The sequence below is a fragment of the Cyrtonyx montezumae genome, unplaced genomic scaffold, assembly GCF_038088225.1.
Source record: "Cyrtonyx montezumae isolate F1298 unplaced genomic scaffold, pur_monq_1.0 scaffold_2, whole genome shotgun sequence".
Lineage (NCBI taxonomy): Eukaryota > Metazoa > Chordata > Aves > Galliformes > Odontophoridae > Cyrtonyx > Cyrtonyx montezumae.
In genome coordinates, this window is record NW_027071936.1 from 6,449,075 (window position 1) to 6,463,063 (window position 13,989).

The window sequence follows — 13,989 nt, forward strand, 5'->3', positions numbered from 1 at the left end:
CTGTGTCTAGAGGAACCTGAAGCTTACTGTCCTAATCTTCTCAATTTTCTGAATCACCTTGTTTTAGTTTGAATTTTACCTATATTCCATGTTTTCTGCAGATTCAAAGATCTTCTGCAAAGGCATGAGCACACTGATACCAATAAATATTTCTGGCATTTATTTTTTATGAGTAGCATCTGTAATTATATTACTCTTACTGTAAATATCATAAGCAGTGACGCTTTTATGATGGAAATGAATTCAGAAGCCTGAATATTTATGAATTACTATCTTTCTTTTAAGAGAAGATGACAGCATTGAAAACATGCAATTACCAGAAATACCTATAGCGATTAAAATTGTAATTAATGACAGCCACTCTAATTAGCATAAAATAAAGCAAATTACAAATGAAACTATATTAAAAATAATTTTTAAAAAGTCAGGCACTATCTCATGCCTTCTACGGTTGAAGGAAGTGCTTACAGGCTGTAAGTCTGTTTGGCAATGACAGGTAGTGCAGCAAATCCTTCACGTAACACCATACGACTTTCCATGATGGAGAAGAAAAAATGTTAAGACAGCATTAAAGCTAAAAATATAAATAAACAATTTCCTTTATGCTTGAAATTTTGCTTCCTTCAGAGGCATGTTTGTGAGGATTATGGCCTAATTCTGCTGACATTTGCATCTAGAAGCAGAATCAATGCCTTATAGTGCACTTATTCAGGAAGCTAATTCATAATGAAAATTACATGTTTTCAGTTTAACTCATAGTCCTGAGTTGCTTACAGCTTCCTCAAAACAGAGACATGTATATCACACATCTAGACATCTCTGGCAGGTGTCCTGTCATCACTTAAACTATTCAGCAACCAAAAAAGCTTTCCCTTAAAGAATGGAGACTCATTTATGCAGTAATTCAGTTAACCAAACTAATTGTTTTCCAGTGCTCCTAAAGAAACCATGCAAAAACTTATGCTTTTTAATTCAAATCTTTAAAAATTGTGTTTGTCACTGTACATTCAAACCTTTTTTTTAACCAATTTTCCTGAAGTTTATATGCAATTATTTTCAGGATGAAAATAAAAGCTTCAGAAAGATGTGAAACTGAAGAAACCTAGTTACAATGAAAATACCCATTCAAGCCTACAAATTTCCTTGCAATAAAGGAATTTCCATTTTTACTGTGGAGATTCCTTTTTCAGTTGTTTCACACCTCAAATGTGCAAATAAATAAAATACCAACATACTCTGGGGCATGACTTAGATTGACAAATAGTTCTGTGAGACCAGCAAAAAGGAATTATCCGTCCCACAGCAGAATCCACAGAATGAAATACCTGATCCCTTCCCACACTTGAGGTAAGATTCAGGAACCTCAGAGCAGAGTTCAGGAAAAGGATTTCAATTCAGGTAAAAATACTTAAAATAATTTTCAGAGAAAAATAATTTTGATAACAGAATTTACTGTCTAAAAATTCGCTCTTGTTACATTGCTTCTTTTTCAAGCTAGCATTAAATCACAGGTGGATTATATATTTCCTATAAGTAAGTTAGAAAGTTATGAAATATTTTCAGACAACTGTAACAGAAGGCATTTTGGGATTTGGATACAAGGAATTAATTAGGTATGTGAAAATTTCTGATAGTCAGTCTCTGAAATACCTTGGTAATTCATTTAAGTCTGGACTTCTGTTTATATAAAAATTTAATCTGCTTCTTTTGAAAGACATTTTTCTTTATAAACTGGGATAAAATGAATTTTATATTTCATTTTTTGCTAGCTTTTCAATATGATTGATGCAGACCTTTAATGCATTAATTTTCTAACATTAATTCATATTCAAATAGAGAGTCTTGTTAAGAAAGATGAACAAAAATAAAAATAGAAGAGTGAGAATCTGAGATACCCCCTTTATCCCCCTCTCATCATAAAACTCTCCACAAAAAATAATTAGTACGTTTAGTTTCTGAATGCCTAGGCCAAGGAGGTAGCTACAAGGTAAATTTCAAATAGAACTGGAGATAGTAGGGAAGAAAAAATCCAACAACCATCTTAAAAATCATGAAACATCAATGACAAATGTTCTTTCTCTTCAAAGAAATTACTGTTGATTTACGTTGTGCGTTCATAATATTGTAAAACCCAGTAAACACACTTTACCTACTCTGCTGTACAGGTTGGAATGCATTATGCAGATCTCAACCTAACACTGGCATTCCCAGTTTATAGGCAAGAGGCATATGTCATCTTTACAACTAAAGAGCAGTTGGGCAGGACCTTACATCTGGAACAAGTGAACTTAAAAGGGTACTTAAGTTGCAATAAATATAATGTGGATTAAAATGTGCTGACCCGGTCCCCGCTGTCCCTCCACCCCAGCCTGTGTTCACAGTCCCACAGGCTACCAACCCAGAGTGAAACATGTGATACAGGCATAGGAAAATGCTATTGTGGGGAGGAACAGAGCCCCAAAATAATGAACCAGCAGCTTGGAGGAGCTTGGTAACATTTTCAAACTAACAATTGCTGTGCAATTTGTACTCATCACTATTATCCATATCCTGCTTCTCAGCATACCAACAGACAAGGAGAGCTAGGCAGCACGCTGTGAAGAGCCTCAATTCTGTAAAACATGGTTTCTGTGGAGCCCCATGGACATCCATGCAGCAAGCAATGCATTCTTAACAATCCAGCTGGAGTTTTCATCACTCCAGCATGAGCTCCACTCATGGTGGGCCTGTGATATGCAACTGAAGATACACATTCTGTGGGCACAGGTTCAATTAAATTCAGTTGTGCTGTGTTTTAATGCTCCAGCTGAGGATCTGAACTGCTAGGCAGAAAAATCCTGGCCAGTGGGCTGGATGAAATGCATTTGTCCCTTAAGAGCACTGCACTGAAACATCCTATTTCTGGATCTACTGTTAACCCTTTTATTATGGATTTAGTAAAATAATGTAGCATTCCTACATGTAACTTCAGTTAAAGTCAGACTACAGGCTTGATGGCTGTAACACTGATAGAGCAGCTGCTGGAGCTTTGCATAAATAATATGAAAGGTAACACTTTTTTTCCAGGGATCCCCTAAAAAAATGTCCTGCCAGAGTCGTTAGAGAACAGAATGCTCCCAAGAGCTGAGTTTGTTCAGAATCCTAGGTAGGTTAAACAAGAGTATTTTTGTGCTTCCACCCCTACCCACACTATGTTTGTGCCAAGCATTGCATTATTCCAGCTAATAGCATGAAAGGCTATCTGTCCAAAAGCAGAAAATGGTTCCCATATGAAGATACAGCAGCAGAACCTCTGAAATCTTTAGTTAAAATACCATTTAAGAGAGGAAGCACTTACGAGCATTCTAGGACCAATATAACTCAAATGAGTATAGTAGGACTACTAAGGTCATTAAAGAATCAGATCTTAATAGGACAGAAGTCCACTTCTGTAATTTTTCAGCTTGAACATACAGCTCATTTTTTCAAGCTGAAAAGTAATGTGCAAAAGGCTAAATGAATCTGAATTTCTCATTCAGTTAAAATGTTCAGCTTTAAAGCAACTGCTTAATTTTTTCTAACTTTTATTCATTTTCTCCTGACTCTTTACCTTTCTGCCCAATATTCTCACATAAATTTATCCATTCAGAGACATTCAGTGCAGCTTCCTCTTCGCCACTTTCCTTCCTTGAAAATTGACTCTTAGCAAGAAGGGTGGAGCAATCATCCAAGCAAACTACAGCACATCAAAAAGGTCAAAGCACTACAGCAAAATAACATAAATCACAGAATATAATGGGCATTAAAATTCTGTCACTTCACTGTCATGACCAAAATTGTAACTGGAGTGGGAAATTATATGGAATTAGTTTTGTATTGATATGCTCTGAAGACTGCAATTTCATGGTGCCTGGATGTCATTTTCAGAACCTCCTGCCTTTTCGTAGTCCTGCAGGGATGCAACAACCATCCAGGGCACTTTAAATAGAAGAGGAAAGGAAAGATGCATAAATGTTTTACTTGTAGTAAGAAGTCATGTCACTGCTCAAAATTATGGTAAACTTTTGTTATCGTCTCTACTGAAGTCAGATGTCTTCAGGACATGTCTGATCTCATGAGGTGGGTGCAATTAAATAACTCAGTAGAGAATGTTAAGAAAAAGTTCTCTCAATGTTTTCAGTTTGTTGCTACATATTGCTTCAATTCCATTCAGCCCCAAAGAGCAAGTAGGTCAGAACAGACTCCATCCAACTCATCAAATCCAAAGGCACAAAGAAAAGGGTGATATCTATCCCTAAATCCTTCAACTGACAGTGTGAGAGCTGAAGTGTTAAATGACCAGTTGTTAGTTTCTCTTCTATTTAAGGTGATTTCACTTTTGAGGATCATTTGATTTAATGAAAGAACACAAGGAGGATTACTCTGCTGACATCTTGATTTAAGTGATCTTATTTTGCATTCAGTTTATGAGTTTCAGTTTGCTTTTTTCCTATGCCTTGTTTTATGACTGTCTTTCACTGTCTTTTCCTCATGCTCACTGTGTTTAAAAGGCAAGGGACAGACATTAACACGACCATCCCCAAATAAATGGATTGTTAAAGATTCCCAGCACTACTGTACACCTTCACTTGGCAAGAACAAAAGGATGGAGGTGAGTCTGAGATTAAATCAATTTTCTCTAACCTCCCAGAAAGCAGTTGGGGCATTGAAGGAGTAGTATTTCTCCAGAAGCACAACAGAAGAGATGAGGAAATAGAGTTGAGTCTTAAAATCCACAGAGCCTGACAAACTTGCAAACATAAAAAAGCTGGAGTAGGAGCAAGGAACAGAAAGAGTAATATTTCAGCTTAGTCTTACCACTGTGCTCTCACAACTGCGCTGCTGCCACACAGGCAGCTGGGAACATAGGGTGAGGAGGTTATGTGCCTCTTCACTAGTAGACATCATCTCAGTTATGGTTACAACAATAAGGCTACCATAATGGAAGAGAAAAGGCACTTTTTCAGCTCAAAAAGCAGAAGGAGAAGACAACAAGCAAACCAGAGACAGAAAGAGCAGATAACTTTATAGATGTTTTGTTGTAGTGGTGTAGAGGAGACTTCAGGTGTCTGTGCTGCAGAGATATGAGATACAGAGCTATTGCTTCATCACAGGAAAAATTGTTGGAACTACATTAGAGAGTACAGAAAGTGAGCAAAGCAACAGTTCCAGTTCAGGGTGAATGCTGAGTGTTGTGAGAGAAGATCCCTGCAGTGCATCTTTTGTGCTGAAACTGGACTTCAATGCACAAAAAATCTTTAAACGCTGAATGGCAGAGTTCAACTCATCTACACTATTGAAACTACAAAGGAAATAATTTTCTCTTAAGCAAAAACAACTGCATCTAAAAACTGACTGATGTTGATCACAGATTATTCCTTCTTGCATTTTAAGGGCTCAGTTAGCTGAAAGTTTTTTCAAGAAAGAGATGTTTTCCCACGCTGATATTTCATTTCCTTTAGTAATTCTTGAGTGCCTACTATGAAGGAGTAAATCTCTTATGAAGAAATTAGACAAGATGGATTTAAGAGGACTAACACAGTCACACCCAGAGCAGACATAGACCTGGAAAAGCTATGTGTATTGCCAAGCTGGCTTTGCCTCAGCTAAAAACTACAGGCTTCTGAGGTTAGGGCATCTGGTCACTGTCTAGCTCGTGAAGAAACACATGAATTACTGACCAGAGATTTCCACTGTTTCATATGGTGACTGAAAACTATTTATTTAAGGAATTAATTTGAAGTCTTTTTCTTCACACATTGCCTGTAAAAGCAACATGCTACAGGAACGTCAAAACAGAAATAAGTTCTGTGTTTTTTTCTTTTTTTTCTGTTTTTGGTGTACCTCTCTACTACTCTTTAGCCATACATCTCATGGAAAGTCATCTCATACTACATAATTTCCCCCATTTACAATGTCTGAACAGAATACGTGCCGCTCCTTTCATTTTCCATTAAGATTTCTTTGTTCTAAAGAAGTTTTCACAAGCAAATCAACTATCAAACGTAACACTGCTTGATAGTCTATAGGTTACTTATTAAAACTCCATGAAAGTGGTAAACCGCAACCATAAAAAGATGAAGCAAAGCTTGCCTTTGCAATCCACTGTCCCAAAGGTATGATTATCTCCTGATAACCATATCTCCCTCTTCTGCCTTATTGCTAATTAAATTAATTAATTAAGGAAGTCTTTCCCCAAGTGGACTTGATTTAATATGCTGAATGTAATTAGCAGCTCTTGGAAATGGAGATGAGATGATTTCTCCTGGCTTTTTTCTTTTTTTCTTTTTTTTTTTTGGAATAGAGAGAACTTACAAACTCTGCAGAGAGCATGAATGCTCAGTGCTGTTGTTTTGTACAGAAGGACACAAAACTTCTGGCATCTGTACACAGATTCATGGCTACAAAATACATCTCTGTGCCTACAGTGATGTCTGTTCATCACTAATAGGAAGTGGGTGCATATATATTTGGAAAAGTTAGAATTTGTTTTAAAAAATGAATCAAGTGTCAAAGCATCATGACCAGAAAGTCAAGTCATTTTTGCTTGAAAGCTAGAAGTTTTTATGGAAAAAAGTACTTCTCTTTCATCCTTTGCCAAACAGGTTGGATTTAGGTTTATTTGAAGAGTCCCCAGTTTGCTACCTTTAAGAGACTGAGACTATCAATTAAAAAAATTGAAAAATATTAATGTTGGCTTCAGCAAGGAAATCTTATATTTACATTTATGTACTAAGCAAGTCTTGTTTATCTAATAATTCTCTTATTAGAAAACACCGAGGAGCACATTTTTGAAAAAGTATCCAATGCTTACTATTCATAAGGAACCAGTTTAAACTGATTTTATCATGAAAACTGCAGTTTATAATGCCTTGTCTATATAGGTCACACTGTATTGCTTCTCTTTGATTGAATTACTTCTATTTTAAAAACAGAAACTGAAGATCTGATGATTCTTTGTGTGAGGTGCAATAAAATAATACATTGTTCTAATTCTACAGCTTGTGCACTGGATATTTCATCATATTTAATTTTAATACAATTACATTAAGATTCATTGGATTTTCAAATAGAAAAAATATAATAAATGCGTTTATTAAATAAAATGCTATGAATTATTGACTTTTGTATTGTATCTACTAAAATGTTGTAGATAATGTTGAATAGACAAGAATAGCAAATTACATTAAGATTTCTTAACTGCTTTAAAAATTCTCATGAAGGTTTTATGTTATAAGTTATTCTGTAGGGAGTGTCTTTTTTTTTTTCTTACCTCAACTCCACTGGAGGTTTAACAATTTAGATGCTGAAATGTGATATAATGAAAAGTTAGCTGCTACAACGATGGGAAGGAAAGGGGAAGCGTGATCCATATGTTATAACATCCACTGTCTAATAGCATTTATTCACAGATTAAAAGAGAGAGAGAGAGGGAGAGTCAATATGATTAAGGACAACTACACTTTATGTGATCATGGCATATACGTGAAGTGACCCAAATAATTTTACAAATTTAAATGAATAAAAGAAACTCTTCTTAAAAGTAAATATAATCACTATAGGAATGATACTGTAGAGATGGATATCTGTACTGGGTTTAGACAGAGGAGAACTGCTCACAGAGTTAAGTGACCTGACAAATTTTGCAAAATAACCTTTTGTATAAATGACAAGCAAGGAAATTGAAGAAATACATTTCATTACTTCTGAAGATGTAACAGATGATGGATCCATCTGCTAATATCACAGAAAAAAAAAAGAAAAAAAAAGCAGGTGTTTTCCAATAATAACTAGAATAGCTTTGAATTGGTTATTGTGTCATCGCAATAACATATCACTCTTCATAAAACAGTTGTTATTTTCCAGATACAAATGTACACACCCCATATATACTCAAGTAGGGTACACAGGGGAAGGCAATGAGCAACTAGCTGGCACAACTGCTCCATGTGCCAAAACTGCTTTGTCATCTATCTGTGACCTCTTCCTTTGTCTGCTAACACGTTTCTCAGATTTATTTTAGGATGCATAACATCCTAATACCTGCTGGCAGCTGCCAGTTTTTAAAACTTAAAATGCCAGAGGACTGTTTCTTCTTTTATTCAGATGTGTTTCATTTCATTTCCAGAACTACTACTGCCCTAAAGTTCAGGATGGAGAAATCTCAGTACTGAAGCACAGTCAGATTATCCATGCCTAAAAATGGAACTTTAAAAGCCAAACATTTTAAAGGAACTATCAAGATGAAAAGGGTTTATTTATGTTATTTATTTTTTAATGCTGTTTTAAAACATCAATTTTACGCTTTTGATAGGCTGTTGAATGCTCAAAGATATAAAATCCTCCAATCCACAGTGTAATAGTGCCAATTAAGGCTGGAAAAAAAGACACTGAAGTTGCCAAACAATATAACAATAAATAAATAAATAAAACAATCCTCTCCTGTATATGGATGAAGCTTTTCCCTTTGAACTTAATCATTAAAAAAAAAACAAACCTACAAGAAGATATCCCTCCAAAGTAATCTTGGGCTGACAGCTCTGACTTCAGTGCCTGCTGTGTTTCATCAGTATGCACACCTGTGCTGTGGCCTCTAAACAAACCATCCCCCAAACAGGCTGGATCAGAACAACCCAAAGGCCTTCCTCAACATCCTGTCTGGCAGCAAAGAAGTTTTTCCCTGTGAAATCTTTATTGATATTGCTTACTGTTATTATAAAACGTTTAGCATGGTCACATGAGCATTTCCATCTGTATACTGTAAACCAGGGAGACTCTAAAATACCTATTCTGTAGCTGAAAAGAACTGAAAATGACCAGCGTTCATTGTTCCAGTAAGTGGGTTTCTCTGCAAAAATCCAACTTTTTGTTTAAATATTAGGAGAGCGAGTGGGTTTGCAGTGAGGGAAAGCATTTCTGCATAAGAACCCTAGGGGGAAAAAAGGGCACATACACATGACAGTATTTGAAATACCACTGTGTTGTGCATTAGAAAACTTCCCAGAAAAAAACAATGTTCTTCAGGGATTTTCCTCTTACACTACAGATTAATATAATACAGAAATGGGAAAATAAAAATTACTAATTCACAGTATATTTTGTGGGGTGGAATATAATGCTGCCTTGGAAGTATTTTTTCTCCTGAAAAGGTACAGATGACTGTAACTAAGATGCATGGCTGTGCATCTGCTGTGACTGGAAAACCATCACTTCGGGCTGTCATTTATGGAGCTCATTAGACAATCACAACAGTAATTAAAAATGTGCTGGAATAAAATCAAAGACTATCCCAATAATAAAAAAGAGAATTTTGGGTACAGATGCTATCACCCAAGTCAGCCTTTTCCATACTCAGGACCACCCTTTCTCCCACAAGATGCCCTCCACTCACTCACAGCATCTGCAGGGACTTGGGGCAGCAGCCCAAAAGGAAATGCAGAAACCATGTATAGAGCTAATCTCTGTCCAGACTGAAGATCAGGATTTCAAAGCCAGTCAAAAAAGGCAGCCAGTAAATAGCTTAGACGTTTCTCAAGCTCTGAAACACCAGGGATTTCATTCATTTATTTGCAAGTCTGTTAAATATTAGGGAGATGAGCTGCAGGAATCAGCATTTCAGCTACAGGATTTGCTAATCTCACTTTGAAATCAGCAGTGCAGGTCTGACTATGGTCAATCTGAATACAACTCATCAGTATCTGCTGGCTAATCAGAAATCTGTGCAGAAGTTTGTGGTCTCAGTGCAGTAAATTGTCACAAAAATAATTTGGCAATATAAACAAAGGCAGCAAGAACTAAATTGGTAAGAATCACAACTGTCAATCAGGCCTCAGAAATTTCCTCAGAAACTGTTGAAGCTTTCCTGCAATATCCAGAGAAAAGAGGTGATATTTTCTACCATTTCCATTTCCTGTCCTCAACAGCTTGCATGACGACTGCCATCAACCATTCCCATTTTAGAACCTCCTGTAGACATGGAATTCAGTCAAAACATCTGAACAGTCAGCACACCAGGGATCAAAATAATTATAGAATCATACAAATGCTTGAGGTGGAAGGGCCCTTAAAGGTCATCTAGTTCCAACTCCTTTGCCATGAGAAGTGGCAAAGTATTTTATTATCAAATAATAAAATTATCATGCTTTTTGTCTGTAATAAGTAGCCTCAGAAAACTCCAATGTTCAGCAGTAGTAAGACTATGCATATCTACTCTGAGTTTTCTTACATTGTAATATTTTTTATTTTAAATTACATTACATAGAAGTGTATGTATAGACATCTATCAATCTATATGTATATAGCTATATATATCAGTGAGCGTACTTAACAAAAAAATAAAAAATAAATAAAACAATTGTTCTTCACTTTACAAGTTCAATGGCCAGTCACCACAAGTAGTAATTCTATATGCCATGTTAAACATATGCTTGTTAGAACTCAGTCCTATGAAAAGCCAGCACACTGACATGCAATTAGCATCCCTGTTTTTCCATATGTTCAAGAGGAGACAAAAGTGGTTCGTTAATATAAAGACAATAACATTGCTTTCTTGTAGCCCTATATTTTCCTCTGACTCTTAGTTTCTGATAACAACAAATCTGTCGATCCTGAATTGAGACCTGCAAAGGCAAATCACCCAAGTGAAACTATGCTGAAATGGTAGAAATCACCTTTTCAAGATGTGTGTGACTGGGTCTCCACTGAGCTGAGACCATAAGGAGACACGGATTAGATCTATTATAGAATCATGAATTAATTAACTAGGTGGGTTTAAAATTATTGATACTATCATTTTTTATTTCCCTTGATATAGCAGCAGATGATACGAATATATCTAATAAGCATGCTAGTATAAGCACTGCCAGTGATATAGTGAAAATTGTTAGATAAATCATATGGGTTTTTTTTAGTGTTACAAAAGAAAGAGCAAGGAAATACATGTAGTGGTACTCTATTCTCTTTTTCTTGTGGTTACTTTTTAAAACTAAATATGTTTAAACAGGTATAAATAAGCTAGTTAACTGCTATTCATATTCTAGTGTCCTCTCTGGAATTATGTTTCTTATGATTCAGTGGTAAAAAAACCTACACCTTTCAACAGGAAAAGTGTTACAGGAAAAATAAAATGACGTGAGGAGGTTCTTATGTACAGGGAAAAAAAATGTTTTTTTCTCAGTGCCAAGTACAAAGGATATCCAGACTTTGAACTTGTAGTATGATATATCAGGAAGGCCAGTTAAAAAAAAGAAAGGAAGATTGTGGCAGAGGACAAAAATATTTGTTGAAGGGAGAAAAGCGAATGCTGTAGAATCTTTAGAAACTGCTTACGCATAGCCCTACATACGTGTATATTTTACCTTTATTATAACTGAGTCACAAAGTATATGAGCTGCAACAAAGCTGAAAAAACAGCATGTTACATGTTTTTCTTCAGTTTGAGAAGTTTCATTGTGCTTATGGAGATTTTTCTAAAAATCCAACGAATCTCTATGACACACTGATTATTCCTTATGAATAAAACGATTCTAGCTCTCCAGATTTGTCATGATAGTAGTCTTTAGAAGAACTAATAAATTCATACCGTTGATACATTTTGTGTTCTCAGAAAATTCAGAGGATAAAAAAAGACCAGTTTACCTATCAGATATTTCTAAGGATTATTCCCCAGATTTGTACTTGCATTCAAAGTGGTTAAGATCACATAATGAACAAAACAAAAAGAACATAAAATAAACATAAATAAATAAAACCAAACTAAAATAAAATCACTCCTACCATGAATTTCCTTAGCTTTTAATTCAACAACCAAAGCTAAGTATCTCTGGCTAAGGAAAGGTTTTCCCTTCTATTTTAAGAGGCAATAATATCCATGCAAACTGAAATTCTAACTCCTCATCTGAACTATGGAAAATAACAAAAATTAGTATTGAAAAGGTTCTAGATTTTAAGAAGTCATTGTATTTTATATTGTCATCTTGGTAAAATGGAAAGGACAAAAGTAAAGATATCTTCAGATATTAAGGCAGCGTTACTCTATTTCAGTTATAATGATAAAAAATTATCAATATCAATTTCATTCTGTAATTATGGAAACCCTCTGAGATAAAAGATATGTTTATCTAGCGTATATGCATATGAGATAATTAATTTCATGATTGAAGTGTGGAACTACTGCATTTCCCAGTAATCACTTGTTTTGCTTTCAAGTGGGCAGATGACTTAGAAGATGTCACCATCTTCTAAGCCGGAAATTTGCAGGTTCTGTATGATGGTGGAAAATAGTAAATCTTTCTTGTAACAGCAAGATTTCTGTCGGTGTCATGGAGTATTATTGATTGTTGTCCAGTACACTGCAGGACAAAACACTTGGTAATAACTCACCAGGGCCATTATCCAATAATGTCAATGGAAAGAGTCATGCTGATTTCCGATAGTGCTGGGCTGAATCCACCAAGCATTAGATTTCAAAACTCCTGCTTTTAAGAAACAGCCAAATTATCAGCCAGTGTAAATCAACTTGTCTTCAGTGAAGTCTAGAAAATACATTGATTTAAAAGGAGTCAGTGACATTTATATTGTGTCCTTCAAGGCATTTTGTGGGGAATTAAATTCAATAATAACTTTCAGCCTTTGCTCACCACACCAGATGACAGGTGAGACACCACAAATTCTTGTGTCCAACCATTTATAATAGGCATAAGTAAAATTACATCAAGCTGCTCTCTGAACTTCCACCTCTTCAGCACAGTTGTATCCTGCATTTCATTATGACAAATTTTGGAGTAGTGTTACTATAGAAGTCCAAGGAGGAGCAAGGATAAAGCATTCCTCATGTCTGGGCTGGGGGGAAAAGCTCCTTGGTCCCAATACATATCTTCTGTAACAGTACACTCCTCCTAGCAAGCCACTCTGGAACCTTTTCCCTATAACTATGTCAGATGGGAAATGTTTTACTAGTGGGAAATGAATCTAATTTGTCAGCTCTGTGCACTTAAGTACTTGGGAACTGGCTTAGGTACCTGGCATCGACTCCAGGCTTTGTGAGTTGATGCCTGATCCAAGTGTTGATTTGAGGTAAAAATATATTTTTGGATATTTGAGCCAGCTCACATCAAATGGATTAACAAAGCATTATCTCCAAATTGCTGCAATATTTTTCATGCTAGATTCGCCTATAGCTACCACAATATACTACAATTTAGCCATCAAAACAAGTAATATTTTTGCACTCATCTTCCACCATTAAAAGTTCCAACCTGTACAAAACAGCTAGTCTTACCATTGTGATTCAAATAAAGACTATTTTTTTCAAAAGTAACATAGCATAAAAACCTCAATATAAAAGGAGTATATGAAATAATAATAATAAAAGTATATGCTTAATTTTACCCGATAACTATGACCTCTGGTCCTCATGTAGAACTTCTGCCAGCCTTTGTATCAAACCCCCAACAGTTTCTGATGTATTTCCATGAGCTTTATTTAAACAGCTATCAACACAAAAGGCTTATAAGACTTTCTGCTTTGCCCTTCTCAAAGTAATATTTACAATATTACAAAATTACACTGCTGCAAACTTATATTCACTACATTCCTTAATTAATCCAATAGATGATGTTCTTACTGCATGCTTGAAGCATTTGAAATCAGCTCAGTGCGTGTCATTTAGTCATCAGGAAATAGCATTTGGACTTGGAGAAATATTTTCTCATTGATCCACTTTTCATTCAAGAATGGTAATCAAAACGACATTAAATTTCAAATTAAATTGTTTAATAATGCTTATATCATGAGTATCATTGTGTAGGACAAGGCTTTTGCAATTCTGCATGGAGCTATTATTTAGAGATAAAAGCCATTTAAAATAATTTAAATGTAGGGCCAGAGAGAAAAAATAGGCTAAGACTGAATATTAATTTTACATTACTGGCTTCCCATTGTCAAGTGGACACACTTTGCTATCACTGCGTT